The sequence below is a fragment of the Schistocerca nitens genome, chromosome 5, assembly GCF_023898315.1.
Source record: "Schistocerca nitens isolate TAMUIC-IGC-003100 chromosome 5, iqSchNite1.1, whole genome shotgun sequence".
Taxonomy (NCBI): Eukaryota; Metazoa; Arthropoda; class Insecta; order Orthoptera; family Acrididae; genus Schistocerca; species Schistocerca nitens.
The window spans coordinates 498,036,603-498,060,413 of record NC_064618.1 but is presented as its reverse complement, the minus strand read 5'-3'; the positions used below and the strand labels follow the sequence as shown (position 1 = coordinate 498,060,413).

Genomic DNA, 23,811 nt, shown 5'->3' with positions numbered 1-23,811 from the left:
GGTTTTCATTTGACTCACCCTCGTAGTAACATTATTACAGATCATGCCCCCTTAAAACATTTCTGCTAGGGGCCTTGCTCGCATTATCATTAGCGGCCTGAACCTCAGGTTACTGTGGCTACAATGGTGGGTAGACACGACCTAACCACTTTCGACGAGAGCGTTGCGTAGAGCGTGCCGGAGCTGCCGGTGAATGTGGGCCGTGAGGCCGGCGCGACCGGCGGCCGCTACGTCGCAGCTGTCCGCGCGTCGCTAATTGTCGCGCTGGTGAGCGGGGCGCGCGGCTGATGTATATTTCAGCAGGCGGACACCCGCCGGGACCTGCCGCCGCCCGGCGCCGCCACGCCACGGCGAGCGACGCGCTTTAAATGCGACCGACCCGACCCTCCCACACTCTCGTCGCTTCCTTCTCCGAACCTCGCATCTCTGCCGACGTACTCGTCAACAGGTACAACTCGTATCAAGTCTCCTCGGTGTTCAGCTCTTCAAATCGCAGTCGAGACAAACCAACAGCATTCCTTCCGTTCTGCGGAGTGACCTCATCGGGCACATGTTACTGAAATACACTACTGGTCATTAAAATTGTTACACCTAGAAGAAATGCTGATGGTAAACGGGGTTTATTGGACAAATATATTATACTAGAACTGACATGTGATTACATTTTCACGCAATTTGGATGCATAGATCCTGAGATATCAGTACCCAGAAAAACCACCTCTGGCCGTAATACGCCTGGGCATTGAGTCAAACAGAGCTTGGATGGCGTGTACAGGTACAGCTGCCCATGCAGCTTCAACACGATACCACAGTTCATCAAGAGTAGTGACTGGCGTATTGTGACGAACCGGTTACTCGCCCACCATTGACCATACGTTTTCAGTTGTGAGAGGTCTGGAGAATGTGCTGGCCAGGGCAGCAGTCGAACATTTTCTGTATCCAGAAAGGCCCGTACAGAACCTACAACATGCGGTCGTGCATTATCCAGCTGAAATGTAGGGTTTCGCAGGGATCGAATGAAGGGTAGAACCACGGGTCGTAACACATCTGAAATGTAACGTCCACTGTTCAAAGTGCCGTGAATGCGAACAAGAGGTACCGAGGCGTGTAACGAATGGCACCCCATACCATCACGCAGGGTGATACGCCAGTATAGCGATGACGAATACACGCTTCCAATGTGCGTTCACCGCGATGTCGCCAAACACGAATGCGACCATCATGATGCTGTAAACACAACCTGGATTCGTCCGAAAAAAAAATGACGTTTTCCATTCGTGCACCCAGGTTCGTCGTTGAGTACACCATCGCAGGCGCTCATGTCTGTGATGCAGCGTCAGGGGTAACCGCAGCCATGGTATCTGAGCTGATAGTCCATGCTGCTGCAAACGTCGTCTAACTGTTCGTACAGATGGTGGTTGTCTTGCAAACGTCCCCATCTGTTGACTTAGGTATCCAGACGTGGCTGCACGATCCGTTACAGCCATGCGGATGCCTGTCATCTCGACTGCTAGTGATACGAGGCCGTTGGGATCCAGAACGGCGTTCAGTATTACCCTCCTGAACCCACCGATTCCATATTCTGCTAATAGTCGTTGGATCTCGACAAACGCGGCAGCAATGTCGCGATACGATACACCGCAATCGCGATAGGCTACAATCCGACCTTTATCAAAGTCGGATGGTACGCATTCCTCCTCCTTGCACGAGGCATGACAACAACGTTCCACCAGGCAACGCCGGTCAACTGCTGTTTATGGCCCGCATCTCGTGGTCGTGCGGTAGCGTTCTCGCTTCCCACGCCCGGGTTCCCGGATTCGATTCCCGGCGGGGTCAGGGATTTTCTCTGCCTCGTGATGGCTGGGTGTTGTGTGATGTCCTTAGGTTAGTTAGGTTTAAGTAGTTCTAAGTTCTAGTGGACTGATGACCATAGCTGTTAAGTCCCATAGTGCTCAGAGCCATTTGAACCATTTTTTGCTGTTTATGTATGAGAAATCGGTTGGAAACTTTCCTCAAGTTAGCACGTTGTAGGTGTCGCCACCGGCGCCAACCTTGTGTGAATGCTCTGAAAAGCTAATCATTTGCATATCACAGCATCTTCTTACTGTCGGTTAAATTTCGCGTCTGTAGCACGTCATCTTCGTGGTGCAGCAATTTTAATGGCCAGTAGTGTACTTTCTGGCACTAAGCCGATATGCTGACCACCGCGAAAAGTTAAAGATTAGCTGCGTCCAATGAAAAACAACCTGAACTTGAAATTACCTGGTGCCTACAAAAACAGAGGTCTTATATGAAATCGCTGGGAAAACGTATCTCCAAGTCCCATATGAAAAGACCTAATATATGGCACACAGACAGCGTGACGAGAAATGCTTGGATTTAATGCACGGAAAGTGTAAAAGTACAGATAAATTCGAATACTTTAAGAAAGTCCAACCCAGTGAAATGGGTAAATAAATAGTCAAAGGAAGAACTAGAAAACTGGACCTTGCTTACATACTAATACAGAGCATATAATACATGATGCAATAAATTTTTTCTGTTTAAAGGATTTGACAGCCTCTGGCGGACATTTAAAATGGTTTTAACACTCAGCATTAACGAAGAACATGCACAACAAACGAGCGATGTTCTACTAGGGTAAAATCAGCAACTGTAATTCAGTTGTAAAACCAGAAGGATTCTATTATTAGGAGCATTTTATTTCTCTTTGAAAGAAAAATCCGGAGCAGGTGTAAAAAGTTGAAATGGTCAGAACGAAGGTTCCCGAAAAAATTCTGGGACCCCTGAGAACTGCAAACAGAACTTGGAAGAGGAAGAAAACGAGGAGCTCTAGAGGTGTACCGATTAGATCAAGTCTAAATGAATTCACTGACTGCAACTGCTTGACACTGGCTGTATTAGGTACAGATCTACCGAACAGTGCCACACAAAAATTCGTTCCAGACCAGGGCTCGAACACTAATTTCCTACTAACGATGCACTCTCCGTGAACTGACCCAAATTTCCATATGTCACACTGCCTGCACCTTTTATCATAGTCTACTAGATTCGTAACCTAATGCTCGCAACTTTACTTGTAGTGGACTTCGATTTACGATGTAGGCAGTGTGACACCCGGAAGTCTGTCGCTCCGGGGAGCGTGCATGGATAGCTGAATGGCTAAGGCGACCGCCGGCGATGAGCGGAAAATACGGATTCGAGTCCCGGTCCGGCACAAATTTTCATACATCGCTGTCGGGTAGTAGATTTATACCTAGCATAGCTGATGCTAATGAATCTGCAGTCAGTGAATTAACTGCGAAGTATTTCGTTCAGGTGTGCATCGTCAACGGTGTCTATTCTTTCAGACGTGCAAGTAAAGAAACAATCACGAACCCAACAATGATTGAAATTTTATGGACGGCTAGTACGGATGGACGAAAAATAACTGGGCAAATACAACTTCAAATACTTTACACCACTCAAGTCAAAAGAGATGCACAACGAACTGATACTACACTACAGATGATTCAAAACACAGAAGAATTGAGAAGCAAACTCAACAGCATAAAATTATTTGAAGAATAATCATTAAAAAGGAGGTCCATGTATATACATTTACGAAGAGCAGAGAAAAGAAGTGAAAGAATGAAGAGGTTCTTGGAAGAAAGAAAAAGAATGAACCAGCATGAAGTTCTACGAGGTCTGTACGAGGTAGTTGGCCAAATTCGGAAGAAGCAATAATAGTTTGAGTGTGGCGAGACAATCGTCACAGTAGCTCAGCGTTACACTGAACATGGCACATCAAGTGAAATCTGGAGAGATCAGCGATAGTGGCCCTCAACCTTATGGAAGAGCACAAGATCAACTTTGAGAAAATGAAGGTCTTCTCTTTCGCATCGACTACTGAGTCTCTGTAACAAAAGACGCGATTCGTCTCTGCAATGACAGTATTAACCGAGACGAAAGTCATAATATGACTGATACGGTCGAGTACTTGAGATGGAACTTCTTATAAGAAATACAACCAAAAATCGTAACTGTTAAGGAAACAGGGGATGCTGATGGCGGATTCCAGTCCTCGACCTCTTCTGAGTCGTGGCCTTGCAGGGTACGTAGACATAATCTTAATTTCAGTTTGACCGATTTGTCACTATCTGCAAAACGCCGCGAGAATGACGATCTCATAACAAGTAATCCTGAGAAACATGACATAATTGTTGCTCTGAGGATGGTCGTGATTGCAAAATGTTTTTTATACTTTATATAAAGTTTTGATAATGTTGACTGAAATACAATCTTTAAACTTCTGAAAACTCCAGGGATAACAAACGCCGGCCGTTGTGGCCGAGCGGTTCTAGGCGCTTCAGTCTGGAACCAGGCGACCACTACGGTCGCAGGTTCGAATCCTGCCTCGGGCATGGATGTGTGTGATATCCTTAGGTTAGTTAGGTTTAAGTAGTTCTAAGTTCTAGGGGACTGATGACCTCTGCTGTTAAGTCCCATAGTGCCAGAATGAGATTTTCACTCTGCAGCGGAGTGTGCGCTGATATGAACTGAGTTCGAGTCTCGGTCGGGCACACGGTTTTAATCTACCAGGAAGTTTCAAGTCCCATAGTGCTCAGAGCAATTTCAACCATTTTTTGGATAACAAACAGAGAACTAAAAGCTGTTTACAGCTTCTACAGAACGTAGACTGCAGTTATAATAGTCGCTGGGCATGAAAGGGAAGCAGTGATTGACAAGGCAGTGAGATAGTGCAGTAGTCTACATTCGGTATTACTCAGTCTGTACATTGAGCGAGCACTAAAGGAAAGCCAAAAATTAAAAAAGAAAAAAATATTGGAGAAAGAGTTAAAGTTCAAAAAAAATGGTTCAAATGGCTCTGAGCACTATTGGACTTAACTTCTCAGGTCATCAGTCCCCTAGAACTGAGAACTACTTAAACCTAACTAACCTAAGGACAACACACACATCCATGCCCGAGGCAGGATTCGAACCTGCGACCGTAGCGGTCGCACGGTTCCAGACTGTAGCGCCTAGAACCGCTCGGCCACCATGGCCGGCTAATTAAAGTTCACAAAGAACAAGTAACAACAAGTTTTGGCAATGACATTGCAATTCTATCAGAGGGCAGAGTAATTCAACAGAATGGGTAGTTTCTTAAAAAAAAAGTTGTCTAATTAAATCAAGGTATGTTGAGGGAATTTGGTTCGGGAACGAAACACTAAAAGTAGTCGATGAGTCTTGTTATTTGGGTAGGAACATTATTGACGATGACGAAATACAGAAGATGTAAAACACAGATTGGCGATAGTGAGAAAGTATTTCTGAAAAAGAGAAATTTGTTAACATTGACTGTGAATTTAGGTGACAATAAGTCCTTTCTGGTGGTAATTATGTCGAGAGTGGCCTTGTACGCAAGAAAAACTTAAGCGGTAAATATCTCAGACAAAAATAGAAGATTTTCAAGTACGGTGCTACTGAAGAGTCATGAAAACTAAATAAGTAGCTCGAATAGCTAATGACAAGAAGAAAAATAAATTATATTACAGCACTATTAGAAGAAGAAATCGGTTCATAGGACACTTCTTGAGGCATCAGCGAATAGCCAATTTGGCAATGGAATTAAGTGTGGGTATGAAAACTGAAGAGTGATACCAACGGATGAATACTGTAAGCAGGATTATATTGATGTAGGTTGCTGTAGTTTTCCAGAAATAAAGAGAGTTGCACAGCATAGAGTAGCTTGAACACCAACATGAGACCATTCTTCACTATGTCGATCACAACAACAGCACTATATCTGACAACAATTTTGATAATTTTTTTCTTTTAGAATGACAGGTTTTAGCGGTAGTCTTGAGGCAGTAATGCAACTTAAGAAAGCTCCTAACACAGAGGCGCATGCTGGAGATCTTCCCCACAGTAGTATTAGTCGGTGCTCACGATCAAATATGCAGCTGCGTGTATTCCATAAGGTGTACCAGAATGCAATCATACAATCATTCCAAAAATTTGTCTTTTCTTAGGATTCCGTGTGCCTATACAAGATGGGAGAGATGAACCTGACAAAGTCATAACGGAGTAGGGGACGTCTAACAGAGCGAAATTTTCCAATAACTGTAAATCCGAAATGCACCATTGCGGAACATCGGCAAACAAACGACAGCCAATCAGTGATTAGAGTGTGGAAGTTTGTGCTTTTAAGCTAATATTTTCCACATAATACCTGTTAAGTCAGCTATTCTAAATTATTGTAAGACTGATAATTTGTTTAGATATTAGGCGGACAAGACCGCACTGCTAAACATATTTAGATACGTTCACTTAGAGGACAAACCATAGTGCGCTTGTCGCTTATGTCCATTGCCCCGAAACGGTGGATTTCGGACCTACGATTATTTTCAAAGCTTGGCTCAATTAGACGTCACCTACTCCGTCTGACATTATTAACAGTTTGTTTACCACCACCATGATCATCTGCCAGAAATTTAGAATAGCAATTATCCTCAACTTTGAGGAAACAGTGCATGTGATGTGATAATATACAAGATATTCACTGAACTTATCGTCAGCCAAATTGAAAGAAAATGTTGGATTTTAATCAAGCAAAGGAACAAGCTGAATTTAGAAGCGGGTACGGCACAATAGATCTCTTACAATGAAACGAAATTGCAGCAGAGAGCATTGAAAATGAATTATAACACCGTCTGGGATTAACTGATTTTGAGAAAATTTTTGTGTCTCGAACAAAATCGGTAGTAAGAATCCGTGAGAATGAAGCTGATGACGTAATTATACAGAAATATGTACAGCGTCTTTTATATTTAATAGTGAATGACTAACGCGGGTGTACATATACATCAATAGATGTAAATCGTTCTAGTAAAAATAGCTCAGCAGACGAACCGTTGGCGAAATAATTACGAATGTGTGGCTACAACTCGCCAGTCAGTACAGTATGAAACACCGTATTTGAAATGTGACTGTGACCTTTCCATGTCGTTCCCATCTAACTGGCTGAAATTTAACGTAACCCCACATCAGTAACGTTCGTTTATATTTTCCTCACAGTTCGGCAGGTTTACGTCACATTCATTGTTACAGAGAAAAATGTTAATAGCGTCATTCAAAGAAACGAGCTTCTATGCTGTGTCTTGAAAACGTTCCCTGTAGTGCTCTAAATCGTCGAACGGGCATACTGTAGTGCAAAACTGAGTAGCGTAAGTTCTTAGCGTAGCTCGCTTTCTTTTGAAGTTCGCTCGCCAGTGTTCTGTCTGGCAACATGTCTAAAGACGGCTGTATCAGAATTGTTTGAGTGCATATGTAAATTTCTTAGACGTCTGACAGAGAGGATATGCTTAAATGTAAAACGAATTAAACTTTTGTTGATTTATTTGCTGCTCTGTGCGAAACCTTACAATCTAACAATGCAAAGCAAAGTTCATAAATCACGCCGTAAACATTCTTTTGCGATGGTATAGAATAAACTTACCTTGTGATGCGGTCCGACGTCGTTTCCTGCAGCGTGAAGTAATCCGTTACTGGAAATACGGAAGCGTCCGATCCCGCCCGTCTGCTTCGACCCATGACGTCACAAATATGGCGGAAACAAAAACAAACACACACACTTTCCACAAGAAGCCTAATGACACTAACGGGACAAGCGCGGGAAATGGGGTGTTTTGGGTGGGGGGCAAACTAAATATAAACAAATTTAGACGCCTTGCGTAGCTACAACGTGTAAGTGAAGACAGCCATGCATGAATACCCACCCACCTCCCCAGGGGTCGTAACCCCTGCAACCCATAGAAGATAAAGATGCTTCAGTAGCTGATTAGTGTTTTTTGTGTTTAAAAAAAAAATCTCACGGCATAGAACGAACAGATCAGAAAGATAAATATAATAAACTAAAACAGAAATTGGAGGAAACAGATAATTAAAATAAGTAATAAGTGTTTTTAAATAAAAACAAATCTCACGAGATAGAACGAACAGATCAGAAAAGTAAATAAAATAAGATAAAACAGAACTGGAGACAGCCACACTCAAACCAAACACCGCGCCGTCATGACGTCACACACGACAACACTCTTACGTCACGGGTCAAAGCCGACGCGTGGGATCGGACGCTTCTGTCGACCCCCGTTACTTGTTGAAATCATGCAGGAAATCGCAACTTCTACACGTTTCGGTCCCAAAATATTATGGATACACACCACTGAAATTCCAGTGTAGCACAGATTTATTTATTTCGGAAAGAACATACATCATGGCGTAAACAACACAGGTTAAGTCACAGATAATCAGTACAGTCAGAGTGTCTGTAATTGGAAGAATCAAACATGGAGGTATAATAAGGGGAAATGGCACTACAGACTTCCGCTATACGTTGCTTTGAAGCTGGAGCCGCCATGTTAGATGCCCCAAAACATTAGCAGACTTCTGTTAACGACTGCTTCTTGTTCATAGTTGCTGTCGCATGTACACAACTGCTGTTTTAAATAGAATATTTTTGAATAACACAGCACCAGGAAGACTTTTTAAGACTTTTTTCTGATCTTAAACCCGTATTTGGTCCAGTAATATGACGTATTTCGCCTCGTCAGTGTAACTTCTGTTGTACGTTTCGAATAACCAAGAAGAAAAATATGTTACATGAGAAGGCTCCTTTCGTATTTCACAATTTTTCTTAATACGGACTGACGAAACTGATGTTTGGACTATGTCCTCTTCCCGAAAATGCTGAGAAATATTTTGCTATGTTTGGGTCGGTTTGCAACCTTTCCTTCTCACACTGTCCTCCCAGAGAGCATTTCGGGTTGGATGGATCGGAAACCTGAAGTCAAATGACAGAAATAAAACCACTACAATAAAAGTAAACAGCGCAGCCAAAATTCATGAATATATAAAAAAATATCGCTTTAACTAGGGCACTTACGAATTAAATGTGATTCTTTTGCAGTTTAGTCTACAGTCAGAATGGTTATTACACTCGTAAATGACGCATATCGGCATTTCGGCATTTCCACCAGAAGCTAATATTTGGTACAGCTAACATGGCAGAAGTCGGCTTAAAAGTTTGTGATGTCGCGATAACTCCCCTTATTATACCTCTGTGGTATCAAACCGCAACAGCAGCGATGAGTGATAGTCCCACTGGGACACACAATCTTTGAACAGAAGGACAAGGCTACCTTCGGTTTCAGCAAAGGATCTTCCCGTATTGTTTGAGGCCCTTCCAATTGTGTAACATTTTCGACTGTGGTAGATGTATAACAGGACACTGTCATATTTTGCTTCTGATATATGACGGCACATAACGCGCCATGAGGTGTACAGCTCGAGCAGTTCCTGTACGCTGGCATACAACACAATCCTCTGGATTTTTCCTTGTGGAGTCATCTCGCAAATGAAACGTACAAAACTCCCTTTGACGTGGTTGAAGAGCTCAACCAGAGAAATGTACAGTCTAGCTGAAAGCGGATGTAAGTAAAATTGGTCGAAAATATTCATATTTCCCCACCAGCTAGTTGTGTAGCATGTTAGAAAAGTTGTATCCGATTTAAGTGTTATTCGTGCTACAAATGGTGTAAAATCAATCTTGTTCCAACCAAAGTGCAGTGCCACGCTAGCTTTTCTACACGATTCTGTCCTTGTTTGCGATATTTTGTTGTTTCCTGCCACCAGAACGACATATGTATAGTACTGATGCTGTAAGCCCATTTACGATGCGATTAATTATGATTTATTAAGTTTGCATATTTTTGTCCAACCCTGTGTGTATGTACACCGATGCGCAAAAGAAAGTGGTGTAGACATGCGTATTCAAATTCAGAAATATGTAAACAGGCAGAATACGGCGCTGCGGTTGGCAACGCCTATACAGACAACAAGTGTCTCGCGCACTGTTAGGTCGGTTACCGCTGCTACAATGGCAGGTTATTAAGATTTAAGTGAGCGATGGGAGGCAGCCTCTCATAGGTAGCGATGAAGTGGGGATATTCCCGTACGACCATTTCACAAGTGTACCATGAACATCAGGAATCCGGTAAAACGTCAAATCTCCGTCATCGCTGCGACCGGAAAAAGATCCTGCAAGTATGGGACCACCGACGACTGGAGAGAATCATTCAACGTGACAGAACTGCATCCCTTCCTCAAATTGCTGCAGATTTCAATACTGGGCCATCAAGTGTCGCCGTGCGAACCATTCAACGAAACATCATCGATATGGGCTTTCGGAGCCGAAGGCCCAGTAGTGTACCCTTGATGACTGCACGACACAAAGGCTTACGCCATGCCTGGGCCTTTCAACACCGACACTGGACTGTTGATAACTGGAAACATGTTGCCTGCTCAGACGAGTCTTGTTTCAATTTGTATCGAGAGGATGGACGTGTACGGGTAAGGAATCCATGGACCCTGCATGTCACCAGGGGGCTATTAAAGCTGGTGGAGGCTCTGTAATGGTGTGAGGCGCAAGCAGTTGGAGTGACATGGGACCCCTGATATGTCTAGATACCACTCTGACAGATGACACCTACGTAAGCATCCTGTCTGATCATTTACATCTTTCATGTCCATAGTGCATTCCGACGGACTTGGCCAATTCCAACAGGTCAATGCGACGCCCCACACGTCCAGAATTGCTACAGAGTGTCTCCAAGAAGATTCTTCTGAATTAAAACATTCCCGCTTGCCAGCAAACGCCCTAGATATGAACATTATTGAGCATATCTGAGATGTTCAGAAGAGATCTCCAGCCCCTCGTACTCTTACTAATTTCTGGACAGCCCTGCAGGACTGATGTTCTCAATCCCATCCAGCACTAGTTCAGACATTAGTCGAGTCCATGCCACGTCGTATTACCGCACTTCTGCGTGCTCGCGGGGGCCCTACACGATATAAGCAGATGTACTAATTTTTTGGGGTCTTTAGTGTACAGTACCCGTCATAGCTGAAGCCACTGGACCGATACCAGCCAGACTTGTTACACATACCACTTATGATCAGGTAAGAAGCTCTGTGGAGTTAAGAACCACTTGCCTCCTTTAAGAGTTGCGGTGAAAAGGAGATGACAGAAGCATAACTCAGGAAATTCTGGAGTAACTTAAATCAAATTTTGTATATATTGACTCATTGTTTATATTATTTATATAATTTTTTGCATGAAAAAACTGTGGAGGTAATATACAATTACCACCTCAAGGTGTGGGTAGGGTTGAGAAGCAGTAGTTGAGAAGGGTACGAGAACTGCAGTCTGTCCCTAGTGTTATTAGTCTCTACATTGAATAATCTGTCAAGGAAACCAAGGAAAAATTTGGAAAGGGAATTAAAGTTGAAGGAGAAGAAATAAGAACTTTGCGGCTTGCTGATGGCATTTTAATTCTTTCAGAGACGACAAAGGACTTGAAAAGTCGTTGAACGGAATGTATAGTGTCTTGGAAAATGGCTAGAAGATAATTATGCACAAACTTAAAACAACGGTAATGGCATGTAGCCGAAATAAACCAGGTGAAAGCCACAACAACAACAGCATTGGTATGACAATACGATTCGCAAAAACTGTCAGAGGCACTGTTATAAGTATTTTATCGATAATTTTATCGCATAAAGTAATATCTATTTCCTCGTTAGCAGATACATTGCATATGATAGGAATTGAGTAGCTAAAAAGTGTCTTTTATGTCAGTATTTTATGATAGCGAATGAAATAAGCTTGTGTAGTTCTCTTTCAAGAAATAATTTCGCATGGCTTCACAATTATTTTTATGGATCAATATCCAGTATAAAGTATAAAAAATAACATTGAACACACATCATGAACTCTGAAAAGCATCGTAGAATAACAGAATTTTTTTTCCTTCTGTTAATTCAGGATTCGTTGATTTTGTTTCCCACGTGATGTGATGTGACATTTTCGTCCCATACTCCTTCATTTGAGCATTGTCAACCAAACAGCCAGTTACGGTTGTACAAGCAGACGGAAATGCCAGGATTTGTTTTGCGACAGCGTATACACACGCGCACACACACACACACACACACACACACACACACACACACACACGACTAACTATTTGTAGTCACGTGAATGCTATTCAACCTATTCCTAGGTACAGCGAAAACACGCTCATTCGTCGTGTTTTTAGTTTACTAGGAGCAAACTTCTGCTATGTGTACACAAATCTGTCTCCATTCTTTGTTTTTTATGACACCGTACCTATAGCTTTAATTCTGCTGTTTTGACGACTGCTGTGTGACGATGTACTTCATAATTAAGGGCGCTACTGACATCATACAGCAGATCAGTATAGAGTGATATGCATTTTCACATATTTGAACGTATACAACTTCACTTAAGCTGTGGTAGCATAACGTATCAGTTTTTATGACCCAGTGTTTGTTTTGCTGCGAATTTTCTTCTGTTTATCGGCACATGCAGAACAATGATTACAAGAATCGCAATTACCGTACTGAAAATTATTAGCATAGCTATTCCGACAAGTTTTCTCTTGCGATTCACAACTAGGTCACTTGTCAGAACCGTTCCTTCAACCCTACGGGATTACTGGACAGATAACCCGACAAGATACGCCGAAGGCCTGAATTCTCATGTAATAACGGAATAATTTGTTATTTACATGAAAATTTAAAAATTTATTGAGGACTGAAACATTTCTACATTCTTGCTAAAATATATTTAGATTGTTCATCTCAAGATGGATTCAGTTGCTGACACACTAGCTACGCGGTCATTCTACATTACATACTTCAGAAACCAGATTCAATAACGAAAGTGGTTGTTAAGCAGACACATTTAGACAAGAAAAGTTAAAACATTTATACACTGACGGAAGAAATCGCAGCACCAAGAGGGAGTTGAGCGACATAAACTAAAGTTAGTAGGCATGTTTCTACATCTGAAAAGTGATGTCTATTTAAATTTCACGCCGGTCGCGTAAGAGTGACGCTTGTAGTGGCACTATAAGAACGCATATCAGGTTTGCTTTAAATACACGCTCTAATTAATTACCATTGAGATTGGACATAGTGACTAAATGTTAGTCAAGAATGTCTTTAACGTGACAAAGACGCCATTATCAACAGCAGGCCGGTGTGGCCGTGCGGTTCTAGGCGCTTCAGTCTGGAACCGCGTGACCGCTACGGTCGCAGGTTCAAATCCTGCCTCGGGCATGGATGTTTGTGATGTCCTTAGGTTAGCTAGGTTTAAGTGGGGGACTGATGACCACAGATGTTAAGTCCCATAGTGCTCAGAGCCATTTGAACCATTATCAACAGCTCACTGAGTTTGAACAAGGTCGTGTGCGAACGCTACGAGGAGATGAGTGTTCCTTCTGCGACATTGGAGAACGACTTGGCAGGAGTATAGCCACTGTACATTATCGCTGGCAGCGGTAGTCACGAGAATGTACAGACGCAAGGAGACCGGGATCCGGACGGCCACGTAGCGCTGCCGAGAGGGAAGACCATAGTTTTCGGCGTTTGGGATAGTACTGCAACAACGATGTCCGCCTTCATCATCGTCTCATCATCACTGATATGCAAGTCGCCCAACGGTGCGTGGCCTGAAATGAGACTTCCAACTCGGCGTCCGAACTTACCCCGCTGGGGCTTCCAGGCCATCAATACCACACGGTTTTTTTTTTTTTTTTTTTTTTTTTTTTTTTTTTTTTTTTTTTTTTTTTGCGGCTGCAAGTTGGGCAGCAGCTGGCACCTCGGTGACGCAACGAACTGTTAACAAACCGGTTACTTCAAGGAGAGCTCCTAGCCAGACGCCCTGTATCGTGCATTCCATTGACGCCGAACCATCACCGTTTGCGACTTCAGTGTAGTCAATCGAGAGCTCAGGACGTCAGGTTCAAATGTTTCAAATGGCTCTAAGCACTATGGGAATTGACATCTAAGGTCATCGGTCCCTTAGAACATAGAACTACTTAAACCTAACTAACCTAAGGACATCACACACATCCATGCCCGAAGCAGGATTCGAACCTGCGACCGTAGCAGCAGCGCGGTTGCGAACTGAAGCGCCTAGAACCGCTCGGCCAGTGGTGGATGTCTGTTGTGTTTTCTGATGAGAGACGGATCCTCCTCGGTGCCAGTGATGACCGCGTGTTGGTTAGAAGGAGACTAGTTGAGGACCTGTCTGCATGCTAGACACTTGAACCTATACCTGAAGTTATGATCTAGACTGCGATTTCGTATGACAACAGGAGTTGTCTCGTGGTATTCCTACACACGCTGACTGCAAATTTTTACAGTAGTCTGATGATTAGAAGTGTTGTGCTGCCATTCCTGAACAGCATTCCAGGGAGTGTTTTCTAACGGGATGACGCTCGTTCACATATCGCTGTTGTAACGCAACTTCAGCCTCATCCACAAACGGCACGAAGCGTCCCTATATTGACCGACCAAGTCCAACAGACATGGAAGTCCATCCCGCAAACTGACTTCCGGTTCGTGTACAACACGATGCATGCTGGTTTGCATTCTTGCACTCAACATTCTGGCGGTTACACCGGTTGTTAATGTACCAGCAGTTCACTTTTTCAGTAGCTTATCTCGAGCTAACATGAACCTGTTTTCCTGCAGTGTTAATCTCTTAAATATGTAACCTAGACAAATGTATACCCGGGATTTCACTGCTCTACATTAATTATGTTTTGGTGTTGCGATTTTTTTCAGTCAGTATGTAACGTAAATGTAATCCTCGTGGCCGTTGTTTTATACATAATTTCATGATTTCATTGTATTTTTCATGCACTGTTGCATAAAGTAATCTTTCAGATTCCACGTGTTATAATCTTCAGTTTTACACTTCCAGGTACCTGTTCCCCTTTTTATGATGTGGTCTGCTAGTCAACTATTAGGTCTTCGTCTACATATTATGTTAGCAAAACCTCCAAAAAAATTCTTTGGTGCAAGCTAAATCAGTTCGTCCGGATCTGTCCACTCCTCCTGTCTATTCCTTCACCAATTTAATCATCTTCCTGTCCCTTTTCATTATTCCTTGTTCCTCTGATAAACTATAAATTTCTGCGTCGGTTTTTCATTTTTATGCTTAAAGTTTCGAGTAAGTTGGGAATTAACTTTTGAATACTGCATCATTATTTACAAATCAATTCTATGATTCCTATTCTGCTATTATTTTATATCATAACCTAACACTTTTCATTTTCAGTTCTCCTAAGTACACAAATTCATTCACAGATTCAATAACATCACCGTTCAATTCTATAGCTTCTTTTAAATAATAATCTCAACGTCTGAACAGTCTACATGTGTATTCCACCAGCGCCCGATTTTCTCTAATTTTGCCCTAGCAATAACTAATTAAAGTAGAAATTGTAAATTATGCATCATGTTTCTCGCTGTATATTTCATCGTACTCCAGACAATTTTCATAGCTTTACTAAACTTCACTTCCTTGAGTTCATACGTTCTTTTATAAAGTTCTTCTGAAAAAAAAAAATTACAGCTTTTCTGCTATAAATGTAATGAAGAGATTGTCCCTTTGTCTACAGAACGACAAACCAATCACGGAATACCCGATAGGCTTTAAACAAAATAGCGGAATTAGCAATTTCATTTATTGACAAAATACATCGTTTATTGGATATTGAAAACGTTATAGGATAGTTGAAGTAGATAATTGCCTCCTGGCGAGGATATAAACAAGTAGAAATATCAAAAGACGCGTGTTGCACTTTGCTTGTACAAACATCAACAAAATTTTTGCATCATCGCGATATGTCGTGCTAATATAAGTCTACCACGGTATTACTGCACCTCGGAATAAGGCCACTTCGGTCCGCTTATCGTGAGCCAACGCGCAATCGTCATGGAAGTACATGCACAGCTGTCTTGAAAGCATTCACAGTGCGGTTCGTTTTCCTTAGTCAACACTTTACTTGTTTACTGCAACGTCACCGAGTGTTTCCGATAACGACCAACTTTAATAATATCGTGGATGAGAAGCTATTTTGCTATTGTGACACTGTTCCTGTGCCGATGTGAAGGTCACCCCTGACGATTTTTGTAACCATAGACAAAGTTACCATGAGCTCTTTCTACGGGCAGGATTGCAGCATTTTAGATGAAACTAAAGCACCAGTAGGGACTCGTTAGAGAGTCTGTGGAGCCGAAGAGTGAACATCCATCATGCTACCGAGGATAATATCGACGAATGATCGAGACGCATCGTCACGTGCAGAAGACTTGTCACCAGGGAAGTTTCCCTACTAGTGTACCGAAGTCTAACTGATGTGATGCGACACGGAATCGGTTCCAATCGACAGATAGTGTTGAGGACTCACACACAGCACATGCCGTCCACGTACTACAGGCCAACAAGATGATTGACATCTACGACTTTTGTTTCAAAGGAACAGTGGGCTGAGTGCTACAGAACTGAATTCGGTGTACGAGGAGGCTACAGAACGTCATGAACCGCAACAGACTGTTTGAAGACCATTGCATTATGCGGATCCCCTTCCTCGAAGATCATATCGAGCACCACGTCGTACTCCATAACACCATGGAATCTGTTACAGATTAGCAAAAAATTGTGAAGGAATGTTCGACTCGGGATTGGCATTGGGTTTTGTTTACATCTACATGGCTACTTTGCAAATCACACTTAAGTGCGTGGCAATTCTCTGTTATTCCAATCTCGAACAGCACGCGAAGAAAAGTCAACATATCTTTCCGTGCGAGCTTTGATTTCCTTGTTTTGTTACGATGATCATTTCTCCCTATGTAGGTCGGCGCCAGGAAAATATTTTTGCCTTTCGAGGAGATAATTGGTGATCAAAATTTCGTGAGAAGATTCCGCCGCAACGAGAAACGCCTTTGTTCCAGTTTTGCCCACCCCAATTCCTGTATCATGTCAGCGGCATTCTCTCTCCCATTTCTCTATAGTACAGAAGTTCTGCTCTTTTTTAAATCTCGCGATGTACTCCGCTAATATCATCTGGTAAGGATCCCACACGCCGCAGCAGTACTCCAAAAGATGACAGACAAGCGTACGGCACGCAGCCTCTTCAGCAGATCTGTTGCAGCTTTTAAGTGTTCTGCCAATAAAACTCAGTCTATGGTTTGCCTTCCCCACAATATTTCTATGAGCTCTTTCCAATTTAAGTTGTCCGTAACTGTAATTCCTAGCTATTTAGTTGAATTTACGGCCTGAAGTTTCACGGATTGCTTTTAGCACTCATGTGGATGACCTCACAATTTTCATTATTTAGAGTCAATTGCCAGTTTTCGCACTAGATAGAAATCTTTTCTAAATCTTTTTGCAAATTGGTACGCCGGCCGGTGTGGCCGAGCGGTTCTAGGTGCTTCAGTCCGGAACCGCGCGACCGCTGTGGTAGCAGGTTCGAATCCTGCATCGGGCATGGATGTGTGTGATGTCCTTAGGTTAGTTAGATTTAAGTAGTTCTAAGTTCTAGGGGAACCTCAGATGTTAAGTCCCATAGTGCTCAGAACCATTTGAACCATTTTTTTTTTTTTTTGCAAATTGTTTTGGTGTTCTGATGATTCTACTAGGCGATAAACGACGGCATCATTTGCAAACAACCTAGCACGGCTGCTCAGATTGCCTCCTAAACCGTTTATAGTATAAATATGGATCAGCAGAGGACCTATAACACTACCTCGAGAAACGCCAGAAATCACTTCCGTTTTGCTCGATGACTTTCCGTCAATTTCTACGAACTGTGACCTCTCTGACAGAAAACCACGAATCTAGTCACATAACTGAGACAATATTCCTAAGCACGTAATTTCACTACAAGCCGCTTGTGAGGTACACGGTCACAAACCTTCTGGAAATATAGAAATCAGTCCCTGCAGTTTGTCGATTTTATTAATGTTTACCCTGTATAAATTGCAGCTAGTTGTCGAAACATCAGAGAAAAAGAGACTGAAGACTCTTTGGAGAGACACCCTATACAAGGTGTTACAAAAAGGTACGGCCAAACTTTCAGGAAACATTCCTCACACACAAAGAAAGAAAATATGTTATGTGGACATGTGTCCGGAAATGCTTACTTTCCATGTTAGAGCTGATTTTATTACTTCTCTTCAAATTACATTAATCATGGAATGGAAACACACAGCAACAGGACGTACGAGCGTGACTTCACTTTGTTACAGGAAGTGTTCAAAATGTCCTCCGTTAGCGAGGATACATGCATCCACCCTCCGTCGCATGGAATCCCTGATGCGCTGATGCAGCCCTGTAGAATAGCGTATTATATCACAGCCGTCCACAATACGAGCACGAAGAGTCTCTACATTTGGTACCGGGGTTGCGTAGACAAGAGCTTTCAAATGCCCCCATAAATGAAAGTCAAGAGGTTTGAGGTCAGGAGAGCGTGGAGGCAATGGAATTGGTCCGCCTCTACCAATCCATCGGTCACCGAATCTGTTGTTGACAAGCGTACGAACAAAAAAATGGTTCAAGTGACTCTGAGCACTATGGGACTTAACATCTATGGTCATCAGTCCCCTAGAACTTAGAACTACTTAAACCTAACTAACCTAAGGACATCACACAACACCCAGTCATCACGAGGCAGAGAAAATCCCTGACCCCGCCGGGAATCGAACCCGGGAACCCGGGCGTGGGAAGCGAGAACGCTACCGCACGACCACGAGCTGCGGACCTGTAGAGTAATGAGTCGCATGTCAACACAAGCACCGAAGTCAACATTACCTTCCTTCAATTGGGCCAACTGGAGGTGAATCGAGGAAGTACAGTACATACTGACGAAACTAAAATGAGCTCTAACATGGACAGTAAGCGTTTCCGGACACATGTCCACATAACATCTTTTCTTTTTTTGTGTGTGAGGAATGTTTCCTGTAAGTTTGGCCGTACCTTTTTGTAACACCCTGTATAGTACAACGAATTATGCTAACAGGGCTGTCTTCATAGGACTATTTGAGGCACGTGGAATTATAGTAACCAGTTTAAATCTGTACGAAGCAGCATGGAACGAAGTACCCACATATATCTGTTATCCAAGTCCATTCGGACTCGATGCTCTCTCGCTGTTGCTGTCAGAAGTGTCAGCTCTGCTCCCTAACTTTCGCATACTGTACTCACTCCACTTACAAATTTAATCATATATTCTTCTGTTATTTGATATTCTGTATGGTTTTTCAATCGTGAAAGCCAGTGCCATAACTCTCTCGACCTTCTGCTTAAAAGACGGAGACGGCTAGAGTGCCGCAAGGACGTGATGAACTGGGACATGTGTGGAGTCGCATAGACAGTGCGCGGCTGCCCGTGAACGGGAGAGGACAGACAGCAGTAATGCCAGCACACAGACGGCTGACAGCTGCAGCGCAGCTTTGGAGGAGACGCAGAGGCAGAAACGCGCCGGCGTGGCTGGGCGGGCGGTATTACGGCGATTATTTACGGCGGGCTCGCTAGCTAACCCCGCCTCCCCCCACCACGCCAAGGCCGGCCCGTTATTAATTTGAATATGACTGGGGATTAGTCAGTTAATTTAGAAATTATACCTACGGTACTTTATTTAATGTGCTGATTTCGCATTTGGGAGCTAAGCTGCTATTAGGGCGAGCGCTCAATCACCATTTGCGCAGGCCAGAGAGGACTTAAAAAAGCTTTCGCGCGCTCCGCCGATTCTTCGTCGCAGTCATCGCCGTAATGAGATGGCCGCCGGCGGTAAGTGGATGACGTCGCGACGCGTTTGTTTGATAGTTTAAAATACGCACTCGCCGCGCCGCGCTGCGCTGCGCACCGCCGCGCCTAATTTGCGATATTGACTCGGTGCACGGCCTGCCCCATTCAGCGAGGATTTTTTTTACTTTGTGTTGCTAATATGCATCAAATGCACAAAAACCGGTAGAAAAGTGCATTTTAACAAATATGTAATAGAACTACGTAATCTTTAGTGCACACAGCTTTCTTTCCATCACGTTTTCACGAAGTGTCGTATGTACTTAGCGAAAAATATCGATAATTACAGTATAAAAGAAATATCGATTAAATAAAAAATCGATACAATGAACTACAGTCATATATACATATTCATGGACTGTAGGGGTAAGTGAAAATGCTGTGCATACTGATAGAGAGATCTTAAAACCTTGATTACTGATAAACTAGGAACTATACTGAACGAACGTAAACTGGGATGTAATGGTCATAATAACCACTCCGTCTATAGGCCACAAGTGGCCCATCGGGATCATCCGACCGCTGTGTCATCCTCAGCAGAGGACGCGGATAGGAGGGGCGTGGGGTCAGCACACCGCTCTCCCGGTCGTTATGATGGTATTCTTGACCGAAGCCGCTACTATTCGGTCGAGTAGCTCCTCAATTGGCATCACGAGGCTGAGTGCACCCCGAAAAATGGCAACAGCGCATGGCGGACTGGATGGTTACCGATCCAAGTGCCGACCGCGCCCGACAGCGCTTAACGTCGGTGATCTCCCGGGAACCCGTGTAAGCACTGCGGCAAGGCCGTTGCCATGTAATGGTCATAACTAAATGAATATAAATTACTTTTACGTTTGTGTTGACCTCAAATATTATATTTATTGAACCGTTTTGGCCACTGGTCATAAAAAAAATACATGAAATAGGTTGCTATCCATTAATGTACGTACAGAGAGATTTTAAACTGAATGACCAAATTAAACTAATCGTGGAAAAGGCAGATACCAGATTCAGATTCATAGGAACAGTTTCAGGAAGTTTATCCATCAACGAATGAGGTGGCTTACAAAAATCTAGCTTGACTGATACTATAGTTTGCTCGTCGGTCTGCATTCATAGCTGAAATAGAGAAGAGCGAAAGAAGAGAAGCGCGTTAAGTGACAGGCTCGTTCAGTAAGCATGGTAGAGTCACAGAAATACTCATCCAACATCAGTGACAGGTGGTACAAGAGAGACGTGCATATACACATTGGTGCAAACATATTGTGCCTCTTTGACTCTTTAACAATCACTTTTCGAATTAAAATGATTTTAGACACGAGATTCACTGTTTGTAAAGTCGAAATGTGAGAAGGTGAGGTAGATAAAGATTCGAGCAAGTCTCTCTCTCTGTACAGAGAGATTTTAAACTGAATGACCAAATTAAACTAATCGTGGAAAAGGCAGATACCAAATTCAGATTCATAGGAACAGTTTCAGGAAGTTTATCCATCAACGAATGAGGTGGCTTACAAAAATCTAGCTTGACTGATACTATAGTTTGCTCGTCGGTCTGCATTCATAGCTGAAATAGAGAAGAGCGAAAGAAGAGAAGCGCGTTAAGTGACAGGCTCGTTCAGTAAGCATGGTAGAGTCACAGAAATACTCATCCAACATCAGTGACAGGTGGTACAAGAGAGACGTGCATATACACATTGGTGCAAACATATTGTGCCTCTTTGACTCTTTAACAATCACTTTTCGAATTAAAATGATTTTAGGCACGAGATTCACTGTTTGTAAAGTCGAAATGTGAGAAGGTGAGGTAGATAAAGATTCGAGCAAGTCTCTCTCTCTGTCTAAAAAGGCTCGGAAGGCCCGACGATGCCGACCGACCGCCGTGTCATCCTCAGACCATGTGTGTCACTGTATGCGGATGTGGAGAAGCACGTGTTCAGCACACTGCTGTGCCGTCCGTTGTCAGTTTACGAGATCGGAGCCGCTGTTTCTCAGTCAAGTGGTTCCTCTTTGTCTCACAAGGGCTGAATGCTCCCCACTTACTACTAGCGCTCGACAGACCCATACGGTCACCCATCCACGTCCTAGCCAAGTCCGACAGCGCTTAACTTCGATGACATGATGGGAACCGGTGTTGTCACTGCGGCAAGGTTGTTGGCCACTGAAGCGTTGCTTTACGGATATATAGGATAAAATCCAACATAAGAAAAGTAATGACGCTGCTCTAGATGGAAGGGAACGAAGGGAGACGTCAGGTGTTACACAGCGCGATTCGACAAGTTAAACGACAAGCCCATGGGTCAGGCTAAGCGAATTTCCTTGTTGTCGACGACCCCCATGTAAATTTCTGGCTCTTGCAGCCATGAGTACTTTATTGTCTGTGAAAGCATTCTGTATACCGTAGGAGGCAGTTGACAGCAGAAGAAAGTACTCATAGTAATCAGTGCATGTGACCGAGGAATGCTAGATGCATTGATTTGCACACAGTATGGAAGTTCATTGGGCTCCTTCATTTAGCTGACTTCGAACCAGTGTAGTGATTCTGTGCTCTGATTTGCTACATGGGTGCTACTTGCTCATCGGCAGTTATAACTTCATCACTTAATACTTGTTAAATAAAAAGTGAAATAGCATATTGCATAAACGTTTCTCGTAAGATTCACCCTTCGAAATCTCGAGGGAATTAGCATCTGCCGTCACGCATGATGTAAGTTCACTTCCGATCCGTTTAGGCTGATGCAAACTAGAGGGCATAGCTTTGTTCTTGACGATCTTGTAAATGTCTCCAGGTTCGAAGTAGCAGTTCTACAGGAATTTTACATAATTGATCTTGTGAAACTATCCGAAGTAAATTATCGAAAGGCCGTCAGTTATAGTAAATTTGATGGTTTATTTTTGCTTCTGATTCCACTTGTTTATCGTATCCATTTAAGTTTAAACATGGACACTAACACTGCTCAATAGTTTCACTTACATAGAAATCGCATATACGTTTTTCCCATAACACACCTGACGAACAACTCGCTTCTCAGTTTCTCTGTGCCAACATGCCGCACGATCACCACAATTCTTACATACTGACTTGTTTATGATGGGCGCCGATAAATGTTCAGATACAGATTACACATCAAAGACATGTTGGTAACTGCACTTCTGTGTTCTGAACAGTTACAGTTCAGCGTTCCGATGTCCAGTAGCCCAAGTAATCTGATCCGGCTAATTGTTGATACCGTCAAATATTATAGTTTAGTGTAGTCTTTTCAAGTTTTAAATATTTTTTTATTGCTACAAAAATACAAACCTAATATTAGTAGCAGTATTTGTGTGAATCAAGGGTCTTTCTGAAATTCAGTTTGAGACGCAGTTCATATAATTTATACTTGAACTTTATTCCAGCTCAACATTTTTAACATAACCTAAAATTCACAGAGATGTAAATTATTGAAATGTGAGAAGTCTATATAAAAAGATAAATTTTTAAGCTAAGTATCAATGTATCAATTTGTAGCCCCTATTAATCTGGTTGACATTCCGGATTTTTGTACAAGACGTCGCCATTTTTAAAGAAAAATTGTTTCTCAAAATACTATACTTATACAGGACGAGAAAGCTAATACAAGCTGCCCAAAATCTATCCAGAATCAGTAAATATATCGAGAGGCGGTTTGCGCCAAGATATAGCGAGCCGTATGGCAAGTAATTTTTATCGTTTATAGTCAGCGAATTACGACACCGACTATGATTGTTTCTAATTCAGTTATATACTTTTTCTGTGGAATTTGAAAGAACTAAGAGAGCTTCAACGACGCAACATGTATGGGACTTAAACAAATAGTGCCTAGACAACAGCGGCGCAAACTACTGTCCCGCCGTCGGGAGAAGAGGATCCACAAACGTCTGGCCTAATGAACCAAATGTAAGCAAACACGTAAATTAGGCATGATTCTTGTGTTTACCTGCGAGCCAGTGCTGTTGACGCAGTCAGATAGCTTGTTCGTAAAACTATTGAGACAAATTTGAAATTTGTGTTAAGGTCTTATGGGGCCAAACTGCTGAGATCATCGGTCCCTAAGCTTACCCACTACTCAATCTAACTTAAACTAACTTAC

The 23,811-nt window shown here is 42.8% G+C and overlaps 1 protein-coding gene across 1 annotated transcript in view; it reads left to right on the top strand.

Moving 5' to 3' along the window:
* LOC126259379 (inhibitory POU protein-like) overlaps positions 1-23,811 on the top strand; it is a 496,830-nt gene that overhangs the window by 388,061 nt on the left and 84,958 nt on the right. The window lies entirely within an intron of this gene.